At 38.6% G+C, this 22,073-nt stretch overlaps 1 protein-coding gene across 5 annotated transcripts in view; it reads right to left on the bottom strand.

Annotated features, from left to right (window-relative positions):
- Positions 1-22,073, bottom strand: part of SIPA1L1 (signal induced proliferation associated 1 like 1) — a 198,703-nt gene that overhangs the window by 113,765 nt on the left and 62,865 nt on the right. The window lies entirely within an intron of this gene.

Here is a 22,073-nt window from a genome sequence, read left to right as displayed (position 1 = left end):
CAACAAATGAGAATGACAGTAACAGAGAATCAGTACATACTGTTTTTTTTAAAGACAGCTTTGATTTCAACTAGTAGCTCATTAGATACCAAAAAAATTAGAGTCAAAAAGAAAGCACAAATATCACTTGACAGCAAAACTTTCACAACATTAAGGAGATTTAGTGTTGAAGAATGTTAGTATGCATTCCCTAAAATAAAAGCAAATTTTAGAAAGTTCTAGATGCCACACTGAAACTGTGCATGCACCCAAATCTAAAGACAGCCTTTGTGATTTTTTGGTAGCATTCAGAAGAAACGTGAAGAAGTAAAGGATTATCCCACAAAATGTCAGAAGAAAATCTGTAACAGATCAGAAAGAAATGGACCAACTTTTTCATTATTATTGCTGTCTTTCTTTTAACATTATCCATTTTAAAAAGTGTAAAGCTCAGACTGAATTATTCTAGAGTAAAACAGCTTGGTAAGAAACATATAAATTATTCGGCCCCAAATGCCTAAAACAAAGTTTACCTTCCCATTACCACAAATACTTTCCAAGCAATTTGAGTGTGAACCGTAAGGGAAGCAGCAGCCGAAGGCCAGCAGATAGCTGAGCATCTGGTGGAACTGATTTCCTTAACACTGTGCCATAACACATGCCATTTATTATAGAGGTTATTCACTTAATAGAAGAATTGCAGTTTTGTTTGCTAGAACCCATGGGTTGAAACACTGAAAACAGTTCTGAATAAAGCACTCGATACCGTGAAAGAGAACTGAAACATGCTCCAGGTGCTTTTTGGACACACTGAAGTGCAGAGGTCTGTCCTACAAGCACTTTCACCAGAGCCACCTAAGAAGACTGCAACGAGAGGCAGGAGACTAAACTAAAAGCAGAAAAGGTGGAGAAAGAACGGTGTGGTTTGTTTTTTAAAATGTCACRAAATAAAAAGATCTTAAGAAGATCTTCTCTTCACTTAAAGAAAGGAGTAGATGTAGATTGATAGAGATGTTTATTCCAGTCTATTCACATTAGCAAGGGATATTATTAGCTGAAAGACACCCTATCAAACAGGAACCAATGGCAAACAAGACAGCAGTGAAAGTGGAATAAGCAAGTGAAGAGTTTTAAACCAAATTCTTGCTTCCTTTTTGTCTAGTGAGTAACATTCTGATGAAGAGATCCGAGTAGTTAGTTAAGAGCTAGTCGAATACTTCCTCAATCTTGTCGTAAAATAAAACGAGAAAAAAGTAGTATACGGCATCCTCTTTGTACACCACAAAGCAGCTAGAATTAGCCCTTTACAGGTCAAACAGCTGTAAAAAGTCATAAGCATCAGAGCAATGCGATGGAAACAAAGATAGCTGGAACAAGCGAGGTGCTCTCAAAGCCCCATCACCATGCCTCAGTCCCRAGTTGTGTATAGTCATCTTCTGGGTTGGGCAACACTGATTAAATTTTCCCTTGCCTTGCAAAGCTGTCAGTGATCTGTACTGCTAGAATACTTCTGTTTTATCATCATCATCGCTTCACTATAAAACTGCTAAATAACTTTCAGCTGCGRCAGGTTTTTCTCTAAATCTGCATGTGACAGCATCAGTAACATTTTACYAACCAAATCTCTTAAGGAACACATTAAAGATGAGGTGAGTTTTAAAGATGTATGAAATAATTAAAGTGTCTTGTTAAAAGCTTAAAAATGCACATTTCATTCAGCCTTTAAACAAATACCAGTAGTATTTATTATACATCAAGCACTACTACGCCCTGAGGTTTCTGCTTAGAGCTCTCGCATGTAAATGTGACCGATAAAATGGATATAACTTGTTAGCCAAGGTAGAAACAGCAGTTAAGAGTATGCTGCATCCTCTCTGGGACTCAGCATAGTACCATGCTTTTTCTGGTTACAGAGGATTGATTCTCAAAAAAAAAAAAAAGCATTTAATTAGCTCCAAAGACTTCCATGAGGTACTCATTTTACAAACTGAGTAACAACGCAAACATTACCGGTAATGTTATACAAGGAGCACCATAAAGGTGACTTTTTAATTGCACAGTAATGAAAAGCCTCAAGGAGAGYTGGAAGGAAGAAATACAGACACAGATGCTGTGCCAGCACAGATAGGTCCACCTTTAAGATCTCAAAGGGCCAATGTGCTATTAAGAAAGCAGTATTGCCTTACCAATATTTTTATATGCATTAACTTGCTCCACTGCATTTTCCATCTATTCCCTACTACACTATCATATTACTTCATATGAAGATATTTCTTTTGTTGGCAGGAACCTCTCTCTCTCGCTCATTATCCATCGGCATTTTCTTATTAAAGCCAGTATCTAGTGAAGTCCAGCCTTAAGGAAAATCTTACTGGAAATAGAAAMGTTTACGCAGAGCCGTGAGTATTTCTTTTCCCCAGTGACAAAACTGTGTGCCCATTAACATGTAACAAACATCAAGCCCAAACTCACAGACCTTTCTAACTAGAATTTGCTCAGATAACCATTTCAGTGCTACCTCTATCAGGGCTTGAAATGCACACAAAGCATCATTAGGTAGRTAAAGGTCAATCCTTCTTTGGAAACACGCCTACAAAAATCATACCATGCATCAGAAATGCAAAGGAGGACTGACACTGTTCTCAGTCCTTGGCCTCTTCTCAAAATTCTTGCTCTTTCAAATTAAAAGCAACTATAGAGTGATTTCTGAAAAAAGAAACAGTGACTTGTTTGTCTGGATGTCAAAGCCTCAGCATAATAYGTGAAGATTCACACTGAAAGGACAGCAACACAGAAAAAGAACTGGGAGTAAGGGGTTACACTTAGCCCTATGCAGTGCTTTTCAGAATACCAGCCCTCAGTCATGTTTCTACAGCTGATCAGAATTTCGAACAAAATACTGGTCCGAAAAAAGAGGTATGACACTAACTGCAATAAATTTTTAACAGCTAGGAAGGGAAAAAGGAGGCTTTTGCTGACACGAAGAAAGGGATTGAAAGCTGTGCTACTCAGCACAGCTGCTATCCCCAAATCCCAGTAAGCAGAGATGAAACTAAGAATCTAGGCTTCTTTCAAACCCTTACAAAGAAGAGGTTCACACACCCCTCCAAGGTTTACAAATCCAAAGGCTCTGAAGGCAACAAAACATCAAAAAGCTCTGCACTTGAAGCTTGGCCAGGGTGCTGGAAAAATTCAACACTAGTAAGTACCCTGTGCCTACTGCAATTCCTTCTGCAGCTTCAAGCAGATAGAGGGTGCTGCTTTACTTCTCACCTGAACCAAAGCGTTGAGGAGTATAAGCTGTACCAGCTGAACAGCTCCACAGAATGTGGTGATGTGCGAATATTCCTTTTCCATCCCTCAGAGGTATCACAGTATTGTATTTTGGAAATCATCATCTGCGAGGCAATATAAGATCTTTATGCTGCTGCCCCATAAGCCCTCTGAACCAGTGCAAAATAGCATTACCATCAAAAGCAGCAGGCCAAATAATATGCATCACCTTGCCCCCTTACCAGCAGCCACAAGAACTGCTGGACTGAAAAACTGATCCAGATTAAAAGCATAGGTTTAATTAATGGCCTAATTAAGATCAATTTAGGCTCATTTCTTCATRCAACTCACCCAAACATAGGCACCAGTTTAGGGGAGAAGACAGAAGGATAGAGGGGAGAAGAGAGAGTAAGTGATCCTGTAACAGCGTTGCTAGCCACAACGCACCTCTAAAATGCTCATGGAAATATGATGTTAAAATGTCATTGTCTAAAATATATGTAATTAGGTGAAAAGCAAGCCATCTTCTGTCACTTCTCAACTAAAAAGATGAAAGTTTGCATAAAGGAACACAATAGCTTCAAAAAATAACAGGTGTGAGAAGTGTTAAGCCTACACTACTCAAAGGTTTTCCCATTAGAGTGCGAATTAAGATTCCACACAGACAGGCCTCCTTCGGGGCTCTATTTTACAGGTGGAGTGCAGAATAGCTTTCTTAAGAGGTTAGCTCTTTGTTTTTCAGATTTGTTGCATTCCTCTGAACTTTCTGCAATACAGCTCTGTCACCAGAGGGCATGAGTTCATCCATGTCTGCAGAGGGGAGAGCATTTTAATGCAATTTAATGCAAACCATTTTAAGATCTCTTAAAGAAAATGATAAAGTATAACTTTAAGACATTACAGGTATAAAACAAAGAAATCTGGAAGAGTTGTTGCACTGCTACTYAGACAACTTTTACTCTCATATACATAGATTATTACTACATAGTTTTGAAATAATTCTTCAAATGGCACTTTCTTCCCCCAACAAAATCTGTGCCTTATTTACCACACTGATTTTTATAAYGAACAAAARCATTTGGCCGAATTATATTTACTAYTACCATCACTAAGTCTAATGTAGAATGTAGTTCTTCTGTCTTTATATCAAAATGTATAGCACATYCAAGACCTTTCCTTGGACAGTATGTATGCTATTTCACATACCTGCTCACTGGTTATCACAGATAAATTTACTGAAGAACTACACTTAGGAAGGGCTATCCCCCACCCACCCCCACCCTGCGCAGTCACAAACCGAACATTTGCAGGCAGCAAAGTGTATTTTCAACGAAACTTGATGCAACTTTCGTATGGGAGATTACAGAAGAGACAAGAAATCGTCTCCTTAAAAGAAATTGAGCTCACGACTTCTGCAGCATAATTTTTTTTTTAAAAAAAAAAAAAGCATACCTTTTCCTTTGGAAAACTTCTAAACAAAGAGGGCATCAGTCAACTACGGTCATGTCTAAATTATTTTGATTCAGACATGTTCCATCACGCATGAAAGGAAAAAATAAATGTGCCGCGTTCACAGTCATTTAGCTGGCCACAAGCATTCCTGCAGTTTTCCATTCTGAAGAGAAGCCAATGAATCCCTCTTGGCAGATGATCATTTTATTTTCATTTTGAAATTCCTCTCAACTTTGAGGTTTCACTGGCACCTTACACACAGAAAAATCTTCACTTTGTTGTCCACAGTAAAGCTCTGAAATCATGTCTGCACAACTTGAAGTGCTGCCCTGGGACATCAGAGCCAGCTCTGCAGGACTTAGCCTGGGTGCCAAAGTGCAGGAGGAGAGGTGGAGCGGGGGGGATTCTTCTCACTAGTGGACCCCTATTTAATTCTCCCTACCTTCACCATTTACACACAAACAGATAGCCAAACTCATGAACTAACTGAAGAGCAATAAACAGGAAATGAAGTTGTGAGAAACAACTGAGTAATTGTCCTTTTAGCCTAGGCAATGTTCAGTAATATTTGTTACTTTTCCCCCAAAGCTTTTGCATTTTTAAYCTTTTAAGTTATTTAACTTTTGACTGCTAAATCACTACTCTCACTTTTTTCTATTAYCTTAGTTTCAAACATAGGTCATGACATTCAAACAAAGCCAAAACTCATTYCATTTTTGTAGTTTACAGGCCTCAAAACCAGAATGCATAAGTGAAAACTGAATTCATAGCTAGTAAAGATGCTTTCTTTTCTTTGACCTGAAGTAGAAGCATCAAAAATATGAACTTCAACCATATCTGACGCAAAAATTCAGAAGTTACTATGGGAGACTAACAAATACGCTTTAACCTCATTTGCTTAGCAAACCAAGCTGGAAATGTTCACCTCTGATGGACTGCACTGACCGCTACTTCAGCGGAAAGCAGGTTTTCCCCTCCTGTATACATTTAGTGATAGCATAGGTGCAGAAATGAAACTCCAAGAGAATTAAACAGATAAAATAAGAACATAGCCAGAACCACAGCAAATCAACAGCAATGTATGATCAAATGACCTTAAGACACAGGCCATAGAGCAGAAAGTATGTACTTTGCATGAGGTAAGCACAGATCCTACTCAGTCTTCCCTTGCTGATGTGTGTGGCTGTAGCCAAAATTTTATTCAATCTTAACGTGTTGCTCTAACGTATTCTAAAACATACTAATTTTCATGCCACAACCCATACAGAGTAGTTCATCTCTTTACTAATACAGAGTTCTTTCACAAAACAAACATAGCCCAGGTTCATCATTAGCAAAATTAATACGCTCCCAGCTTCACGGGACTCAGTGCAACCAGCCAGAACTCCTCCTAAACATAAGTCAATGTTTGAGTACTTGTACCGCAGTGCCTTATCTTCGGCGCACAAGGTAAATTGGACCCTACACACGTGCTCTTGTCAACCAAAAATTTCAAGCTTCCTCAAGAAGTTGATTTAAGCAATTYATATACTTTTATGTAGCTTTTATCCTTCTAGATGTAGATATTGCAGGTTGAGAAATCCRAGAATTTTCTGTTCATTAAACACTTTCAACAGAAATGGTATTTCAAGAATTGCACCTCCRTTATTTCTAAGCCTTCTTAATTTCTCAGTAACTTTTTAGTTTTTTTTTTTTTAATCTTGAGTAAAAAAAAAATCCTTGCAGAGTTTGGGATAAATAGTATCTATTACTTGGCATTTATTCTTCCTTCCAAGCAGTTAAAAATGAAAAGAATGTTGTTTATCATCCTGAAATAGCTCCCAGTTAACCACTAATCATTACCATTGGTGTGAAAGGCAATTTCAGTTGCATGGCATTTCAGATCCACCCTTAAAGTACTTCATATTACAAATCTTCCCTGCCACTGAATTTTGTGGGTTTGACATGCAATTTAAAACATCCYCCGATGAGTTTCTCAGTTTCACAGAAATCTCACATCTCCCTGGAAACCTGACTACAACACAACAAAAACTTCTAGCTCTAATACTCAGAAGCAGGTTAGAAAAAGAACTGCACTCCCTTTACAAGTTAGGATAGGATTTCAGCACTTCAATTCTCTTTATTGCTGTATCTAACAATAATCTCTCTCCTCCTGCCCCACCATGATTTTCTTACCTGCTTTGACATCCTTTCTATCAAATGGTGTTCACTCCTGCAACTAACTTACACTCACCTTGAGGTTTAATTAGYTCTCTAAGCACCTACGCAGAAAAATGTGAGTGACTGGAAGAGACTGGCACTACACAAGCAATAATCCATTGAGAAATAAGGCCCCACAAAAAACTCATCRGGAAAGAATAGAGTGCTAAGGTCCCTTTTGCACAAATGCCACACTAATCTCAGTCTGTGAGACTGGTTTCTARACCTTGCCTGGTTTCTAGAACAATTGCTCTCAAATTTATTTCTGATCAGCACAGGATCAGAAGACCACCCAGCAGAATAACTTATTTTAAATTCCATGCCAACTGGTAGCAACCATAATCCCTAGTTTGGGGATTGCTGTTTAGACATAGTACTATTGCTACTATTAGCAGACAGTGTTTTTCCCCCAGTTCAACAGCTCTGTAAACACCATTCCAGTTGCAATTAATGCTAGCTCTTGTTCAAGGGAAGACATGGGCACACCTCTGCCCTTAAAAGACATTCTCTCCCAACATTTAATTCTGTACTTTTATCTGCTAAGTAACGCCAGTGTCTGCCTTTGCTATCTGSTCCAGAGAGCAACAGCTGCTGACTTCTGTTTTACCTTTGACACATGCTCTCAAAACAACCTTGAAAACAARATTTTAAAAACCCACTTTGCTGCAGCACTCAACACTGAGATTTACCCACACTCCCTTTGCAATGCTACCTTCAGCTACCTTCACTATTACAACACAGCACATCTTGCTTGATTAAAGCTTTGAATTCTGAAGGTACATCCTATGAATTAATGAATTACACACCTCCAGCAACATTAGATGAAAAAACTTATTTATTTATTATTTTTTAAGAAGCTAACTATGTTTTCTCAACTAAAGCATGGTGGGAAATCCAATTACTGCAATTGAGCTGAAAGCTTTTCAGACACAAGGACCAAGAACAAGAGGCATGGAAGTGTCYCAGTATGAATGGGGATCAGGAAGACTACGATTTTATCCTCCCAATATGATACAGAATAGTGGATAGTACAGGGAAAGTAAACCAAGAATTTCCTTCCCAGACTACCACGAGAGCAAAATAAGCTATCCATTTAAACTAGAAACTGGGAAGTCCACTATTAACACAAAAGGATACTTCTTCATATGACTATGCAGGGAACTCTATTATAAGATTGCAGAGCCATATGCAAGGCTCTGCAAAGTTTGAAGGTGGAAGGAGACAAAACTACATTTTTATATAAAATATTTAAAAACAAAAAGTTGGAAGAGATGCAAATGTCTTCATGCTTTATGACACAAACCTAACTACTAGTAACCTAAAGAGATTGTCCCTGGAGCAGATTTTTGTCATAACTGCTTATTGTAGGATTTTTTGCATCATCATCCCAAGCATCTGTTACTGGTTCTAATTAAAGAACAGATGGTCTGAGCCAATGTGGCAATTCCTATGATTCAATAATTTCCCCACCTGCTGATAAATAAGTTGAGGACTCAAGCAAGCAAGGCAAGATTAACAAAAACAGATAGTTAAATAGGCTTTAAAGCTATCTGGTATATGAAAGAGCCTTCTAAAAAGTCCTCCAAACACAAGTATGATTGAACTCCCAAAACGGCAATTATCACGATAATAAATGACTCTTTGTTGCATGTTAAGCTTGTGAAGCAAAGCTATTGCAGATGTACCGTGAAATTTGCAGAAGAAAAGTGGAAGAAATCAGCAAGTTCAGATAAAAGTTAGAGGTCTTATTTTCAATAAGAACTTTTGCTGATGTCATGACACTGCATGGTAAAAGAAATGAAGAAAACAGCACGGACAGAAAGGAAATAAAAAAATAGTAGGGTTCCCTGAATAAAAAGAATTTTGACTTTGAATAAAAAAATCCAATTTTTTTCATTYTGATTTCCTAAGCAAATCAGACTTCTGCAATCACAATTCCCACCCTTCCTTCCTTCACACATCAATTCTGACTAAGTCTGACAAAGGTGTGAGATTGCAAAAACACTGCACTCTTGCAAAGTTAATTGGTAGTTTGACAGATGAGAAAGGCCAAATTAGTGTCACACCACTGAGGAGAAAGTTGCAGTATATGATCAACAGCTTTTGGGTTGGTCTGTTTGCTAGCCAGCCAGCACCTGCACCTCAGAAGCAGCCACAGCATGTATATCTTACTATTTGGTAGTTTAGGAATATATAAAAATATAGGTATTGGGATAAAAGGAAACTTAAAAAAAAAAAACTGAAGATGTTGATGGATTGCAGGCATTATAGAACATGAGCAGATTATTGTACTAGTAAGGAGATGGTGGAGAAATATGATAAAAATCTCAGCAATCCAGGTTTTGCTAATTACCAGACAGAAGCAATTATCTTAGCACTCTTGGTTAAAGAAAAAAAAAAAGATGATGAAAAAGTGGTAGGAAAAAAAAGTCAAGCCAGCAAAAAAAAAAAATGGCAAACGCACTCCAAATGGCTAACTAAGGGGGAACAAAGCCATKCATGCTCTTTGCTGAACACTTTTAAAGAAGGCGCAGTAGTTCAGGGTAAGCGGAGAGGCAAAAAGAGATAGAAAGCAAAAGGTCTAAACAGATGATGATCCCACTGGCAGCTTTTGAACAGCAGAGTATCTTTTGGCTGATCCGAGTCTGAAAGTATGATGATGGGAAGTATGGTTGACTAATCATAGAACGCAATGAGATGAATGGTTAAAGACCAAAACAAMACACAGCTCAAAGGTGCTTCCCACCAAAGCGATGCTGACCAACTTCCGTCTCAGAATTCTGCTGGGCTAAAAGCTTTATTATTATTATTATTTTAAATAGTCAAACACGACACACCACTTGGGGGGAAAAAAAAGGCAATGTTTGTGTATCCCTTGGTCCAAAAGCCTCTTTCCTACTCTCCTTCAAATACTGCCTTTACACATTTATCTCCCCATCCCTCCTAAAGACCATCACACTCCCGTCTTCTCATCTTCCCAACGTTCCTCTGGATGCACCAGTGCGGAGATCAACCTCGTGAGCTACGCGAGACCCAGCCACTGGCCCAGAGCCACCATCATCYCTACGCGCAGATCCTCGCCCTGCCGGCTGCAGGGCGCTCCGGCTGGCCCTGCACACAGCCGCTGCCTGGCGGGGACCTCACCGGTACACATGTGCCTCTAGTGCGCTCGCTCCTGCCCAACCAGGCCATGGTCTCTGGATGGTGAGCGTTTTTGACCTTAACTGTCAGGGAACATAAAATTCTGAAATTCATTGCTTTAACCGTTTCTTACATTGTTAAAGCATAAAAAAAGGCAGAGCCAGCAGGCTCCCATTTAACAGTGAGTGAGAGTATTTGTGCAAGAAGTCTTTAGAGCAGATTGCGTGTAGTCGAATCCCACAGATCCAAGGCTGCTGAAGAATACATTCTCCTACAAACACCCCTCAAGCCTCACGACTTCATAGCTGGAAGATGAGCCTAACAGGCCCTCGGAAGGCCAGCCAGCTTTGCTGCCTAAGAGAGAAAACCTTGACTGTGATCAGCACAGGCCTCCCGCTGAAGTGCCTGCCAGCACAGGCCTAATGCTTTCCTCCTGGATTGCACAAACAATGAGAAGTAACTAAAAATAAATAAGTAATTCCTGTGCCTGAACACAAGAAAATGTGTCAAGCTTTACAGCTACTTGTCAGATGCAGAAGGCCATGAATGGTCATTCAAACTTCTTAGGAGGAGGGGAAAAAACAAAAAACAACGAACATACAGTTGATACACTAGTATTATATCTAATCCACAGCTGCTAAATGTTGAATAGGTGGTTGTTCAATATTGTTTTATCACAAAAATCAAGTACTGTACCATAGCCAAATAAAACTTTGAATACAAAATCATTTGTTTTCAGAAGTATTTTTCCTTGGTGCTCATTAGCACTGGATCAGAACGCTGCAGAAGCTCTTTTCCTTAAAGACATAAGATGTTCTGAAAAGTAACTTGATATTTAGTGCCCAGTTATTACGCTCGAGGCCTCACATTTCAGAAGTTAGCACTACGCAACATTGCACACATTTAGACACACAGCACAGCTATTTCTTCAGTTAATTTCCACACTGAGTAGCAAAAGATGAAGAGCATGCTTTGACCATTACTATGGTTTTAGACATTTGACCAGAAGTCATGAGAGCACTGTGACAAACAAATAAAATCAACATCTGCAGAAGAGTATCGATGCTCCCAAACCATGAGACCGCTTCCTTTCTTCCTGAGGTTGCCTACATCTTATGACCCTCCTTCCAAATTTACAAGGAACACCACAGCAACACTTTGAGCAATGGTTTCTTACTCTGCAAAAAGACCTTGAGCCACAGAGCACCCTTCATCTCATMCAATGATCAAAACACTGGGTCTTAGAAAAAACTTCAACAATGATATGAAACAAAATGTGTACAAAGTGAACAAATTAAGGACCAAAAAACAGCATCTRGAATTCACCACCACCTTAAAAAACACAACTGATAAGAGTTGACTAACATTCCTGCAATGTTATTTTTGTTTACCATATGATTCACTGCCCTTCCCTAAGAAGGGGGAAGTCTGTTAAAAGGACAATAAAAGCAGTTGCTAAGAAAATAATACGCTTACATGCAACAGGGTGTATCAAGACACTGTAATAGAGGCTGTAGATGTGTATCATGTGCCAAAAATGCTTTTCAAAATACAAAAAAGATGGCTAGATAAAGCAAAACACAACGCTATCAGAAGGAAAAAAACATCCTTAAAAGTACAAGTCATGTCCAAACAAACAAAATAGAGGTTTGAAAAGGACAAGCTTCAGCAATTGAAATAAAGTTAGAGTAAGAAAGTCACAAAAAAAATAAAAGTTTATATATAAAAAAGTTTATAAAAGTTATTTTTATATATACACTATTTCATACACACACACACACACAGTGTGTTTAAGTTTTGAAGTGTAATAACTTCTTTCTCAAGCACATCAGAGGCAGAAAGCCTGCCAGACAGGCTGGAGGGCCCACAGATAATCAAGGTGTAAAAGGCCTCAAGGAAAATAAATAAYGAGCTAATGCAATTATTTATACACCATTCAAAACAGTCCAGGGAGGTTCCCATGCTGGGAATTTTTTTTAAAGGGACAAGTCAGAAGAACTGCCTTCAAACATAACTGCCAATAGTTTAAAACAAACAAAAAAAGCCCTATAAAATTAATAGAAACAAAAAGCCACCCAGCAAGATCAGATAATATTTACCAAATTCTAAAATTAAATTCATTAAGGTGGCAAGTTTATAATATTGCTAAGCTATTAACTGCACTTTAAATCAATTTTTTAAAGCWACCTCATTTTTTCAGGAAACTTGAGATGTCAAATACGACATCCATTTTTAAAAAGACTCCCAGGAGGTTGCAGCTCCTGGAATACTGCTTTCCATAATGGAAGAATCAGTAGCCTTCATGCTAATATCATAATCAATAGGGCCTTCTTAGAGAGCTTTAATAATCTCCCTCTTCTCAGCAGCAAGAGAAAGCCTTTAGGAAACACAGAACAGAATTATTAGAAAAGGAAAAAAAAAGTCACTTTTTTTAAATCATGCCCTTGCATCTGGAACACTACATGGAGTTTGYGCCTACTGCACCCTTCCCACCTATGTACTGAGGTAGAAGCAGAAAAGTTAGAYGATCACGAATGCAGAAAGGCTTCCCCACACCAGAGGGGATCAGCCAGGGCAAAGCCACGGCCAGACATCCGGCAGCAGCACTCGGTCACGCGCTGCCTCCTCTCCTCCCTTCCTCCTGCTGCTGATTCCCACCGCCGGCGTCCTACGGCCACCCACCCGCCCAACGAGAGGACCTGGCTTGACTGAGCTGAGCCGCAGAAGTACCTGCGGGCGCAGGGGGCAGAGCCGTTTTTCAGCCAGATCAGTCCTTCAGTCTCTCTTCTTGTGACTGTATCAATTCTTGTGTCAGCACAGGAAGCAAAAACACACCGAGGAAGTTCTCGGCATCAGCACTGGCTTCAACACACACAAAAGGGTGCTCTACAGCATCTCAGTCTAGAAGAAAGTAGTTGATAGCAAAGAGAAAGTCTACAAAATCCTGGAAAACACAGAAAAGCGCAACAGGAAATGATCCTTTGCTTTTTCCTCGAAATACTCAAGTTGGAGGGCAAATAAAACAACCAGCTAACATTAGACAACAACAAGAACTTCACAAACCACATAAAACACCAGAAGATACAAGCAGACAAAAAACTCGCCCACCTATTACGTGAACTAACAAAAAAGAGATCCATTAAAGCAAATTATAAACAAGATGCCACCTCTGCTTCAGGAGCCTAAAGCTGTTGAAAGCCAGAGGAAATGTGGGGGTCAAGATCACTGCATACTTGCCCTGCTCTTCTAGACATCAAACATCTGGTACTGAGGCAGCAGGACCTCATCCTCACGGCTGTTGTTAACCAACTACTTAACAGAAAGTTTTCTGAACTAAAAAAGTAGTGATTATTCTGGCAATAGCTGTATACAGAGCATTTTAGTGCAAGTCCACAGAATTTATGTCACATGAGAAAAATATACCAAATATTTATGCACAGATGTAATTTATCAAAAATTTATTGGTAATTACTTCTGTTGTTCAAAAGTGTAAGGGAAGGAACTGTTGCAACAGTATGCTATACTAGAAAAAGAACTAAGGATTTAAAGTTTTTATTAAAATTAATACCATTTTATGAATCAATTCTTTGCTCTTAACAAATACAAAGCTTCACCTAAAGACACATAAGGGGGAAAAAACCCCCCACCTACCCTCACACCTCATACTCACAACATAGCTTTCCGCTCCTCCCTCCCCTGCAGGTACAGAAAACCAGACCTGTGATCTGCTGCCTCATCATGCATCACCCAGGCGTCCTGCCTCGCCTAGGACACATCCACGGCCTATCACATCATCATATGAGAGAGAAGAAATTATCATTTTTTAGGTTTACTTTTGCCTGTGTGTTTTAAGTGCCACCTGAAAAGGTGCAGGTGCATTATGGCAAATTGCACCAAGTCTCATTATAGACGGAGAAGACAGCTTGAAACACATTCATCTAAACAAGAGRAGAATCTGAGAGAGACGAGTATTAACCTTAAGGAGGCAGTAACGGAAAGAAGCAAGCTTTTCTTTGGACCAGTACTGGCAGTCATTCTGCAACTTTACGAGCAAAAAAATGCACCTCTGGAAGTATACACTGCATTTTTTGTTGCTGTTTTCCAACAGAGTATTTAAAACAAAAACAAAAAGTGGAAGAAGTGTTCTTAAAGGGAAACGCAAGGCACAGGAGCTTTCGATAAGTCTAGGTAATAGAAGCATGCGTGCCAATAACATTTAGGTTTTCAGGCAATATTATCACTTTAAAAAAAAATTCAATTTGGAAACATTTCGACAGAACAAGTTAATACACTATCCCTTACACAGAACACACACAATTTGTATTCTTAAGGAGACCAAAGCATCAAGAAAGCTGGTTACTACAACAACCTGTGTGAAGATACTTGGAGATGCTCTTCAACCTCGATCAAGAGCAGCATTCACCTGGGAACAGCAACAAGAGACAACCGGACAAGACAAGAGAGTTTTTCTGCAGTACATGCTAGTGAAGTAACTGTTCTATGGTTAATATGATTTTATGATATTATTGCCTAATAGAGTAAGGTACTTAGAACTTTCTATATGAATCTTATTACTTTTCCCTAAAAAAAATACATAAAGAAACCAGACAGATGAGCTGATTACTTGCACATGGAAAACAAAAAAAAAAATTTGACAGGAGAATTTCTGAACAGAAGAACTTCAACCCCCCAAGACATTACTATGTATGCCTTTCTATATGCCACCTTCTTGTAAAGACCACACGAAACGGCATGTGGAAGTAAATGGAAGATGGGCTCATTCCAAGTAGGATCCAGAAGACAGGTATGAAAAGACCTCTATCATTCATAATAGCGACCTGTAAGTCAGAAAAGCAATTCTGCACTACAGAAAATGTCAGCACAATATGTAAAAGCTCTTGCTATTTCTCAAATTTGTATTACCCACAAAGGAAGTTCTAGATACATGTTATAGCACAGTAAAAAAAAAATAAATAAATATTGTGACTGGATGTCTAGGTGAAATAAGTCTATGTTTTTGCTTTAGCTGTATCTTATTGTATCCACTCTTCTTCAGGACATAGAAGGCTACTTATTAACTACACAAAATTCTCAAATTAAAATATTTTCCTATGAATACACTGTTTTTAATGTGCACACATTAAAAAAGCTATGACAATACTCCAACAGCAATATGAAAAATATTTTGACAGTCAGTAGACCTTTGCAAAGATGAAAATATTTTAGTGATTAAAAAACGAAAGTACCTACACAACAAGTGTATTTGGTTATACCTAGTTACACATGGAATCATGGTAAACCTGATTGTCAAAATACAGTGCTGAAGCTGTTTTCATTTTCCAAGGCAATTTAAAATACTACTGCTAGACACCAAAGAAACACTTGAGGTGCAAATGTTCTTTTTGAATCCTGCTTTGAAGGTTTGATGTAAAGCTATCATGCCCAACTTCTCCAAGTTGGAAACACAGCTGTAAGTCCTGGAAATTTCAATGGCACAGAGCCACTCCATAATTTTCGAAAAACTTCAAAACTAAATTGTAGGATGATGGGAAAAAAGTCATCAGAATAAACTTCACAAAAGGATTCTCACTGGCTATTGTTTCAGAAAGGTATTTGTATATTTGTCAGGAAAAGTTGTCAGATTCCTGCTAGGTCTCTCCCACTGGGATAAGTTTGTTTACATATTCTTAAACACCAAATGATTTTTTTTAAAAAGACACCTCTATCTTGATATGCAAGGCAGTTTCCACTAACATCTTCATGAGCTTAACTGCAGGAAAAGCTTCTCAGGAATGTCAATTTTCTAAAGCTTTGTTCATTCAGCTACTCAATTTCTGAAAAACTGTTCTACTATGTAACTCCAGAAGGTTATGTTCCTCTCTCCCACGAAAATTTGGGAGGAAATAAGTAGTTAGCACCAGCTCATGAATATCTACTTGCCTTCTTCCAAGACAATTTTCCAAAGCAGCCACAATGCTTTGAAATCTCTGCCATTATTAATAACACACAAATGTCTAAGAAAATTTCTGAAAAGCACAAGAGCAAAATTTTGAAGAACACTAGAGTGGTTTAAGCAGCTTGGGGAAGGGGTGTAGGGAATATTCGCAAACTTACACACGCTTTCTGCAGCCAGAACACCAAGAAAACATGCAAACCTCAGAGATCACAGCCCGAGTTCGACATGACACGATGCAGGAACATAAACACAGGAGGAGGCTGATGAGCAAGGTCAGAGAGAGCGAGCCCCTACAGACAGAAGTCGGAGAGATCAAYTGTCATGCTGCCCAGCCCGGGGTCTGCAAGGCGACCATCAGATGCTTCTCATTGACCTCCAGGCTTTCTGTTTTCTTTCTAATTATTTTGCTCAGCATTTTGTAAGACGGAAACTGATTTATTCCTGTACTCCTGCTCAATTACATGATTATCAAAAATACTTTACTTTGGAGATGACGGACAGGTCTGCATTCCACTGGTGGTTTACAGACCAGAAACTGAGAACAAAAACATTGGTAAACCATACGAAAGCAATAGATTTTTGCAAATTATTTCTTTTTAAGTAAATTTGGGGTGTAATTCATCAAACTGACAAACTGTTGGCTGTCCTTGCTTCTCTTCAACTTGCTCCAGCAAAGCTCATCGCTAACCCATCAAATAGCTTATTTCTTTATGTCTCCAGTTATTTTAAACTGAAATGTGACAATACAGACACTTAACTATTCTCCTGTTATTCCACACTTTGCACTGTGYATGGTTTTCTCTATAATTACCAACCTACTCCTTTGATGTCTTCAGGTTCACAAGAGTCTGATTTTTAAAAAATAGATTTAGTGCATTTTTAAACTAAAAGTAACACTGATGATCAGATGAAATTCCAGGCAAGAAGGACTATTATACTTGTGAAAACAAAACACAGTGTTGGAACAAGTACCAAACGTCTACATAAAGCAGGTGCAGGAAAAAGCAAGGTCGGCAATTTTTGCTAGATGCACTATAAGCAAATCTTTTGCCAAATACTCTCCTAGGTCAAGTTTCTTCACACAAATTATTTCCTATATTTCTACATCTAAAAATCTAATCACTTAGATGTCATAAAACCATAAAATCCTTTCATGTTAAACATTAAGCCATAAATGACTTATGATTAATGTTATGTTAAGCAAGCCAATATGGCTTCAATTTTTTCTTTTGTCACTAATGATATAAATAAGGACAGATTGAAAAAGGAGCATTTTTTTTATTGGAGGAAAAAAGATTAGGAGTTGTGCCGTAGCGCTCAGCAATCCTGCTATCACTTGCTAGGTTCACCATTGGATTATCTGGTTTACTACATCAACTTCTCAATTCATGTCATGCATATGAAAATAAAACTGATGAGAATTTTTAAACTTGGATTATGTAGAGTTCACAACTGTCATTTTTATACCACTTGGCTACTGAATTTTTACATTTGCTTTCATCAGCATGGGCCAAGTCCCTCTCAGCAGAGTAACTATTACAGATGATCTTCCTTCTTCTCTGTTTTGAATTGTCTGCAAGCTGACTCTGATTTTTAGAGATTCAAGTTCGATTTTATAATTATTCTCTAGACAGTTTGKATGCAATTTTCTGCTTTGGGTGTGGCATGAACTGTTCACTTTAGCTATTTATGCTGCCTATTTACATTATACTGAATGAAAGCTTTTTCTAGTTAACAGTTGAATACAAAAGCCTCTTTTTAGTACAAGACAAAGTGTTCTGCTCTTTTTCATGTGAAAATCTTTATCTAAATGAGTAATAACTGTTCTTTATACAAAGAACTCCCCCCCCCCATTCACACAAGCCTTTCCAAGCATTAGCACACATGCAAACAAACATTGAGGAGATGTTAGAAAAAGAAGAACAAAAACACAGTAAACAACCACAGATGTTAGAATACAGATTAGAAGCAGCACAACATCAGATCAATAGTAGCTTAATACCTGCCATCAGGTTCCTAAGGCTCTTCCATTCAGACCTTTCTTCTCACATCATGCAGAATGGAGAAGCAGGGCCATCTCTGGTTTGCCCCAAATCTTTGCAACCTCCAGTCATCCAATTCCCTCCAATTTAAGTGCAACAATCCATACAGCCTTCCTCACCCTTTTCTGTTACCCATCCATATCCCTGTAATTCCAGCCAAAGTGACTCTGGTTCTGCTTAACCTAACCCCACCACCTGTACCACCAATCTTTGGCCCTCTTTTGTCTCCTGCTCCCCTAGCCCAGAGCAGCATTACATTTTTCATATGGCTTCCAAAGAGGAGAAAACTTAAGGGCTGAAGACAAGAGGAGGAAAATTCCCTTACCCACTTCTCCAATACATTCTGTGCCCCACATAGGCTCATCTTTTAGTAAAGAACTGCTGCTTAACCTGGTAAGTGCTATACTCTTTTTCAAGGGCCTACAACATAGTGGCTTTATAGATCCTAATGGGAAGACTTTCCCATGAGCATATGGCAACCAGGAACACGTAACACATCTACATTGTAATATATACACACAAAAGGAAATAATTACGGTACTAGATGCAGTCCCAACTTTTAGCATCTTATGATTTCAGAGAATTCAGCCTTTCAGTCTAAGATGTGCTGCTGCACAATACTTCAGAATTATTTTATAAAGAAAAAAAAATGTAGCTATATCCTCCTAGACTTTCACATTTTTTCGTGCTGCAAAACAATGCCAATGTATGTGTGCGTTCTAGCATCAAGAGCTTTCCAAATGCAACCACATTGATCCATCCAATCTATGCTGGGGAAAAAAGAAATATTGACATCTACTAGGACCAGGAGGACTGAACTACAGGCCTACGTGGAGCCTGAGGCTGTAATTCAATGTTACAGCTTGAGCCAAATTGACAGCCTGCCACTGTCAAAATCAGGAGACTAARTTTGATCATCTCCTGATCCATTCCTCCCTCCTCTGCTTCTGGCCTACATTCATCTGCTCACATTACAAACTCATTCAGCTTCCAAAAGAATAGAAAACTAACCTAGTAACAAAAAACAGAACAACCATTTTGCTGGGACAGTGCATCACATCAACTTCTGGTAAGATAACTGCCGGAGCTAGAGAGAGAAGGAATAGCAGAAGCAAGACCTCAGTCTTTCAGAATATTGCTCAGCTGCAACATGAAACTACTAGCCTTTAGTTTAAGTTTACAGACACTTTTGGGAAACTGCTACACCCTAAAGATTAAGGGGGTGTGTTTGCCTTCCAAGTTAAACGAGAAAAAGCAAAACCTAACACAAGTATATAGAAAGCTCATAGCTCAACTAAATTGAAACCAGCTTTCATTAGAACATTAAAAGGAATTCCTTCCTTGTGAAGGCAATGTACATTTAAATGTCAACTTAACCCCCAAGTTCCAATTGTGTAGCTATTTGTAAGGCTGCTTATTACCCTGGAAATATTTTTTCCTAACTGGGACCTGTGAACACTCATGATTCTTCTTATTCAAGCTGACACAAATTTAAACTCATTACAGTAATGCAGAGACTATTTCAGTAAGCTCACTACTGCTGACCTTACACTACTGGATTTTTTTAAAAAAGGGAAAGGATTGAATGTTTCTAAGGAACTGATGAACATATACAACAAACATACAATGCAGAGTGTAAAAATCAGTATTTGTAGAACACAGAAGCTTTAAAGATCAGCTTTCACAGGACTCATRCCTACAGAAACAAGTGTGCAGTTCTTTGACGATCCTAGCAAGTACCTATTTTCACCATTTGGTGTTAATAACTGATCTAAGTGCAAATGAATTTCTCACTTGATGCTTATCTTCATCTTCATGCACTTTGATACTTATATATACCCACTTAAGTTGCCCTCCTGAGACATTCAAACTAGTCCTAAAACAGCTGGAAAACCAGGTTAAGGAGACAGCCTCAAGTTTCCCCCTTTCCCGTCTGCTCAAAATTTCTGAACTGAAAAAATAAGTTTCTCACTTCTCTAATATAATTCTTGCAATCCAGAGAGAAGCATTTGGCTTTCATTCCAGTAGTTATTCCCAAGACACAGCTGTAGAGCATAAAATCAATTAATAATGTTCGGATATAAGACGGCTCACTCAGACACTGCACAGGACAGATTTACTATTCTCAGCATTAAATAAAACATTCAGAAGAAGTCTCCAGAGACTTACTTTTTTTACATAAATTTTGACAGAGACAAGTATTGCTTTTACTATCACTGTCTAAGCTTAGAATAGAAATATACTATTCACTTCAAATGACCAAAAACAAAAARAAGGAGCTTCCAATGAGTATGTATCATTATCCTCAATTATGAATCATGAAAAAGATATATATCATTTAAGATGATAAGGATCTCAGGCAAGTGATTTTACGTACTAAAAACATTCACTTCTTAAACTGTTCAGACTTCTCTGCACATCTACGTTCATATTAATGCATTCAAACTAATTCATATTAGGAAYGTGACATTCATGTAAGTGATCCACTTCCACGAAGAAGTGATATTCCACAGATATCACAGGCATTTGGAGAGGGGCACAGGGAATTGCTCTTCAAAGCAGCAGCAGCTGGGAAAAAAAACAGAGACAAAACTACAAGACACGGATAAAATGTTTCGTTTTAGAGTAAACTAACTTGAAGACCTAGGTAGTTAACAGTGAGTTGGAGAAGGTCACTCCTGAGGAGACAACTTCACACCAAAAGCACTGCCAAGATTTCTGAATGCTGCCCTCACCCCCACAAAACCCAGGTAAACCCAATCCGTGCGTGAACTCCATCTGAACCAAGAGGGCTGGGCTAAAAAAAGGCTTCAAACAGCACTGGCTTTTCCACAACACAACAGTCCTCGTCTAAATTTCAAATGATTACTCATTCAAGTAACTGTAGATCAAGCTAAACAAAATAATTTATTTTCTTCCTCCAACCTAAGTCCCAGAGCTCTGACTGGTGACCCAACAGAGAGTCACCTCGGCGGATGACCAGCCTCAAGGGGAGCAGCAGCTGGCAAGCACCCGCTGAACTACGGCGCGCGCCAACCTCGGGGACCTTCTGCRTAACTTAATAGATTTTCCGTTCATAACTCGTATTGTATCAGCTCCCTGCTTTGTACTGCAATGCAAAAAGGAAAACACACACGCACACACACCAAACCCCTGGTCGTTATTAAATCCATCTGGGGCTTCCACGAAAACAGAGTAACTACTGTACCTACAATTTTAGCAGCAGGATTTACTGTTTTAACAGCTGTTTGCAGGCACRATTAATTCCACTAATTTCAGCAGATAGGGAAGGTGGAAAGGGTAGCTGGAAAAAAACCTAATCTTAACTCAAAAATGTCACTAACAATTCTATTGCTTTAGGTCTTGCAATTCTTTTTGAACATAGTCTTAATTTCTTTCATTTTTAGAAAAAAGGCCAAGTAACAAAACTCTAACTGCGCAACTACATTTTTAATTCTTCCGCAATTTTTAATTATTTTATTTTTGCTTGTTTGCACTTACAATACCTTACCAGACATGATAGATTAAACCATTGCAGCAACAACACAAATTTACTCTTTGAGTAGAAATTATCAGAAGTATACACGGAAAACTCTACTAAGCGAGGCTGAATTTGCACATTTACTGTTTTCTGTTGTTCTTTAATGTCCTGATCTGACTAGTAYAGTTTATTTCACTGGACTAAATAAATTAAAGAGATACAGTATCTCCTTGGACTAAAGGCTTTCAGAGTGCTGCTTGACTGCAATTTTTACATTACCTGCTTTTTAAGGGGTATAATTGGCAGGACTCGTAAAGGGATGTTCAGCACCAATTCACTAAAGTAGTATTTGTCAAACAGAAAACATTTAGGAGAAAGATTAGAGATTTATGGAAAGCATCCTGTCACCATGGCTTCTGCTTTCAGCRCATGAAACTGTGCTACAGCTGTTTTAATAGCATTTTCCCACTGTGGTACTTCGCTAAGTGGTTCCAGTTATCGCAGGGAAACCTATCAGCCAGCCAGCCCCGAGACCTATGTTTTACTGTGC

This window comes from Rhea americana, unplaced genomic scaffold, assembly GCF_003343005.1.
Source record: "Rhea americana isolate MKP2758 unplaced genomic scaffold, rheAme1 scaffold_155, whole genome shotgun sequence".
Classification (NCBI taxonomy): domain Eukaryota; kingdom Metazoa; phylum Chordata; class Aves; order Rheiformes; family Rheidae; genus Rhea; species Rhea americana.
The sequence above is the reverse complement of the archived record's forward strand: the minus strand, read 5'-3'. Positions and strand labels throughout refer to the sequence as shown.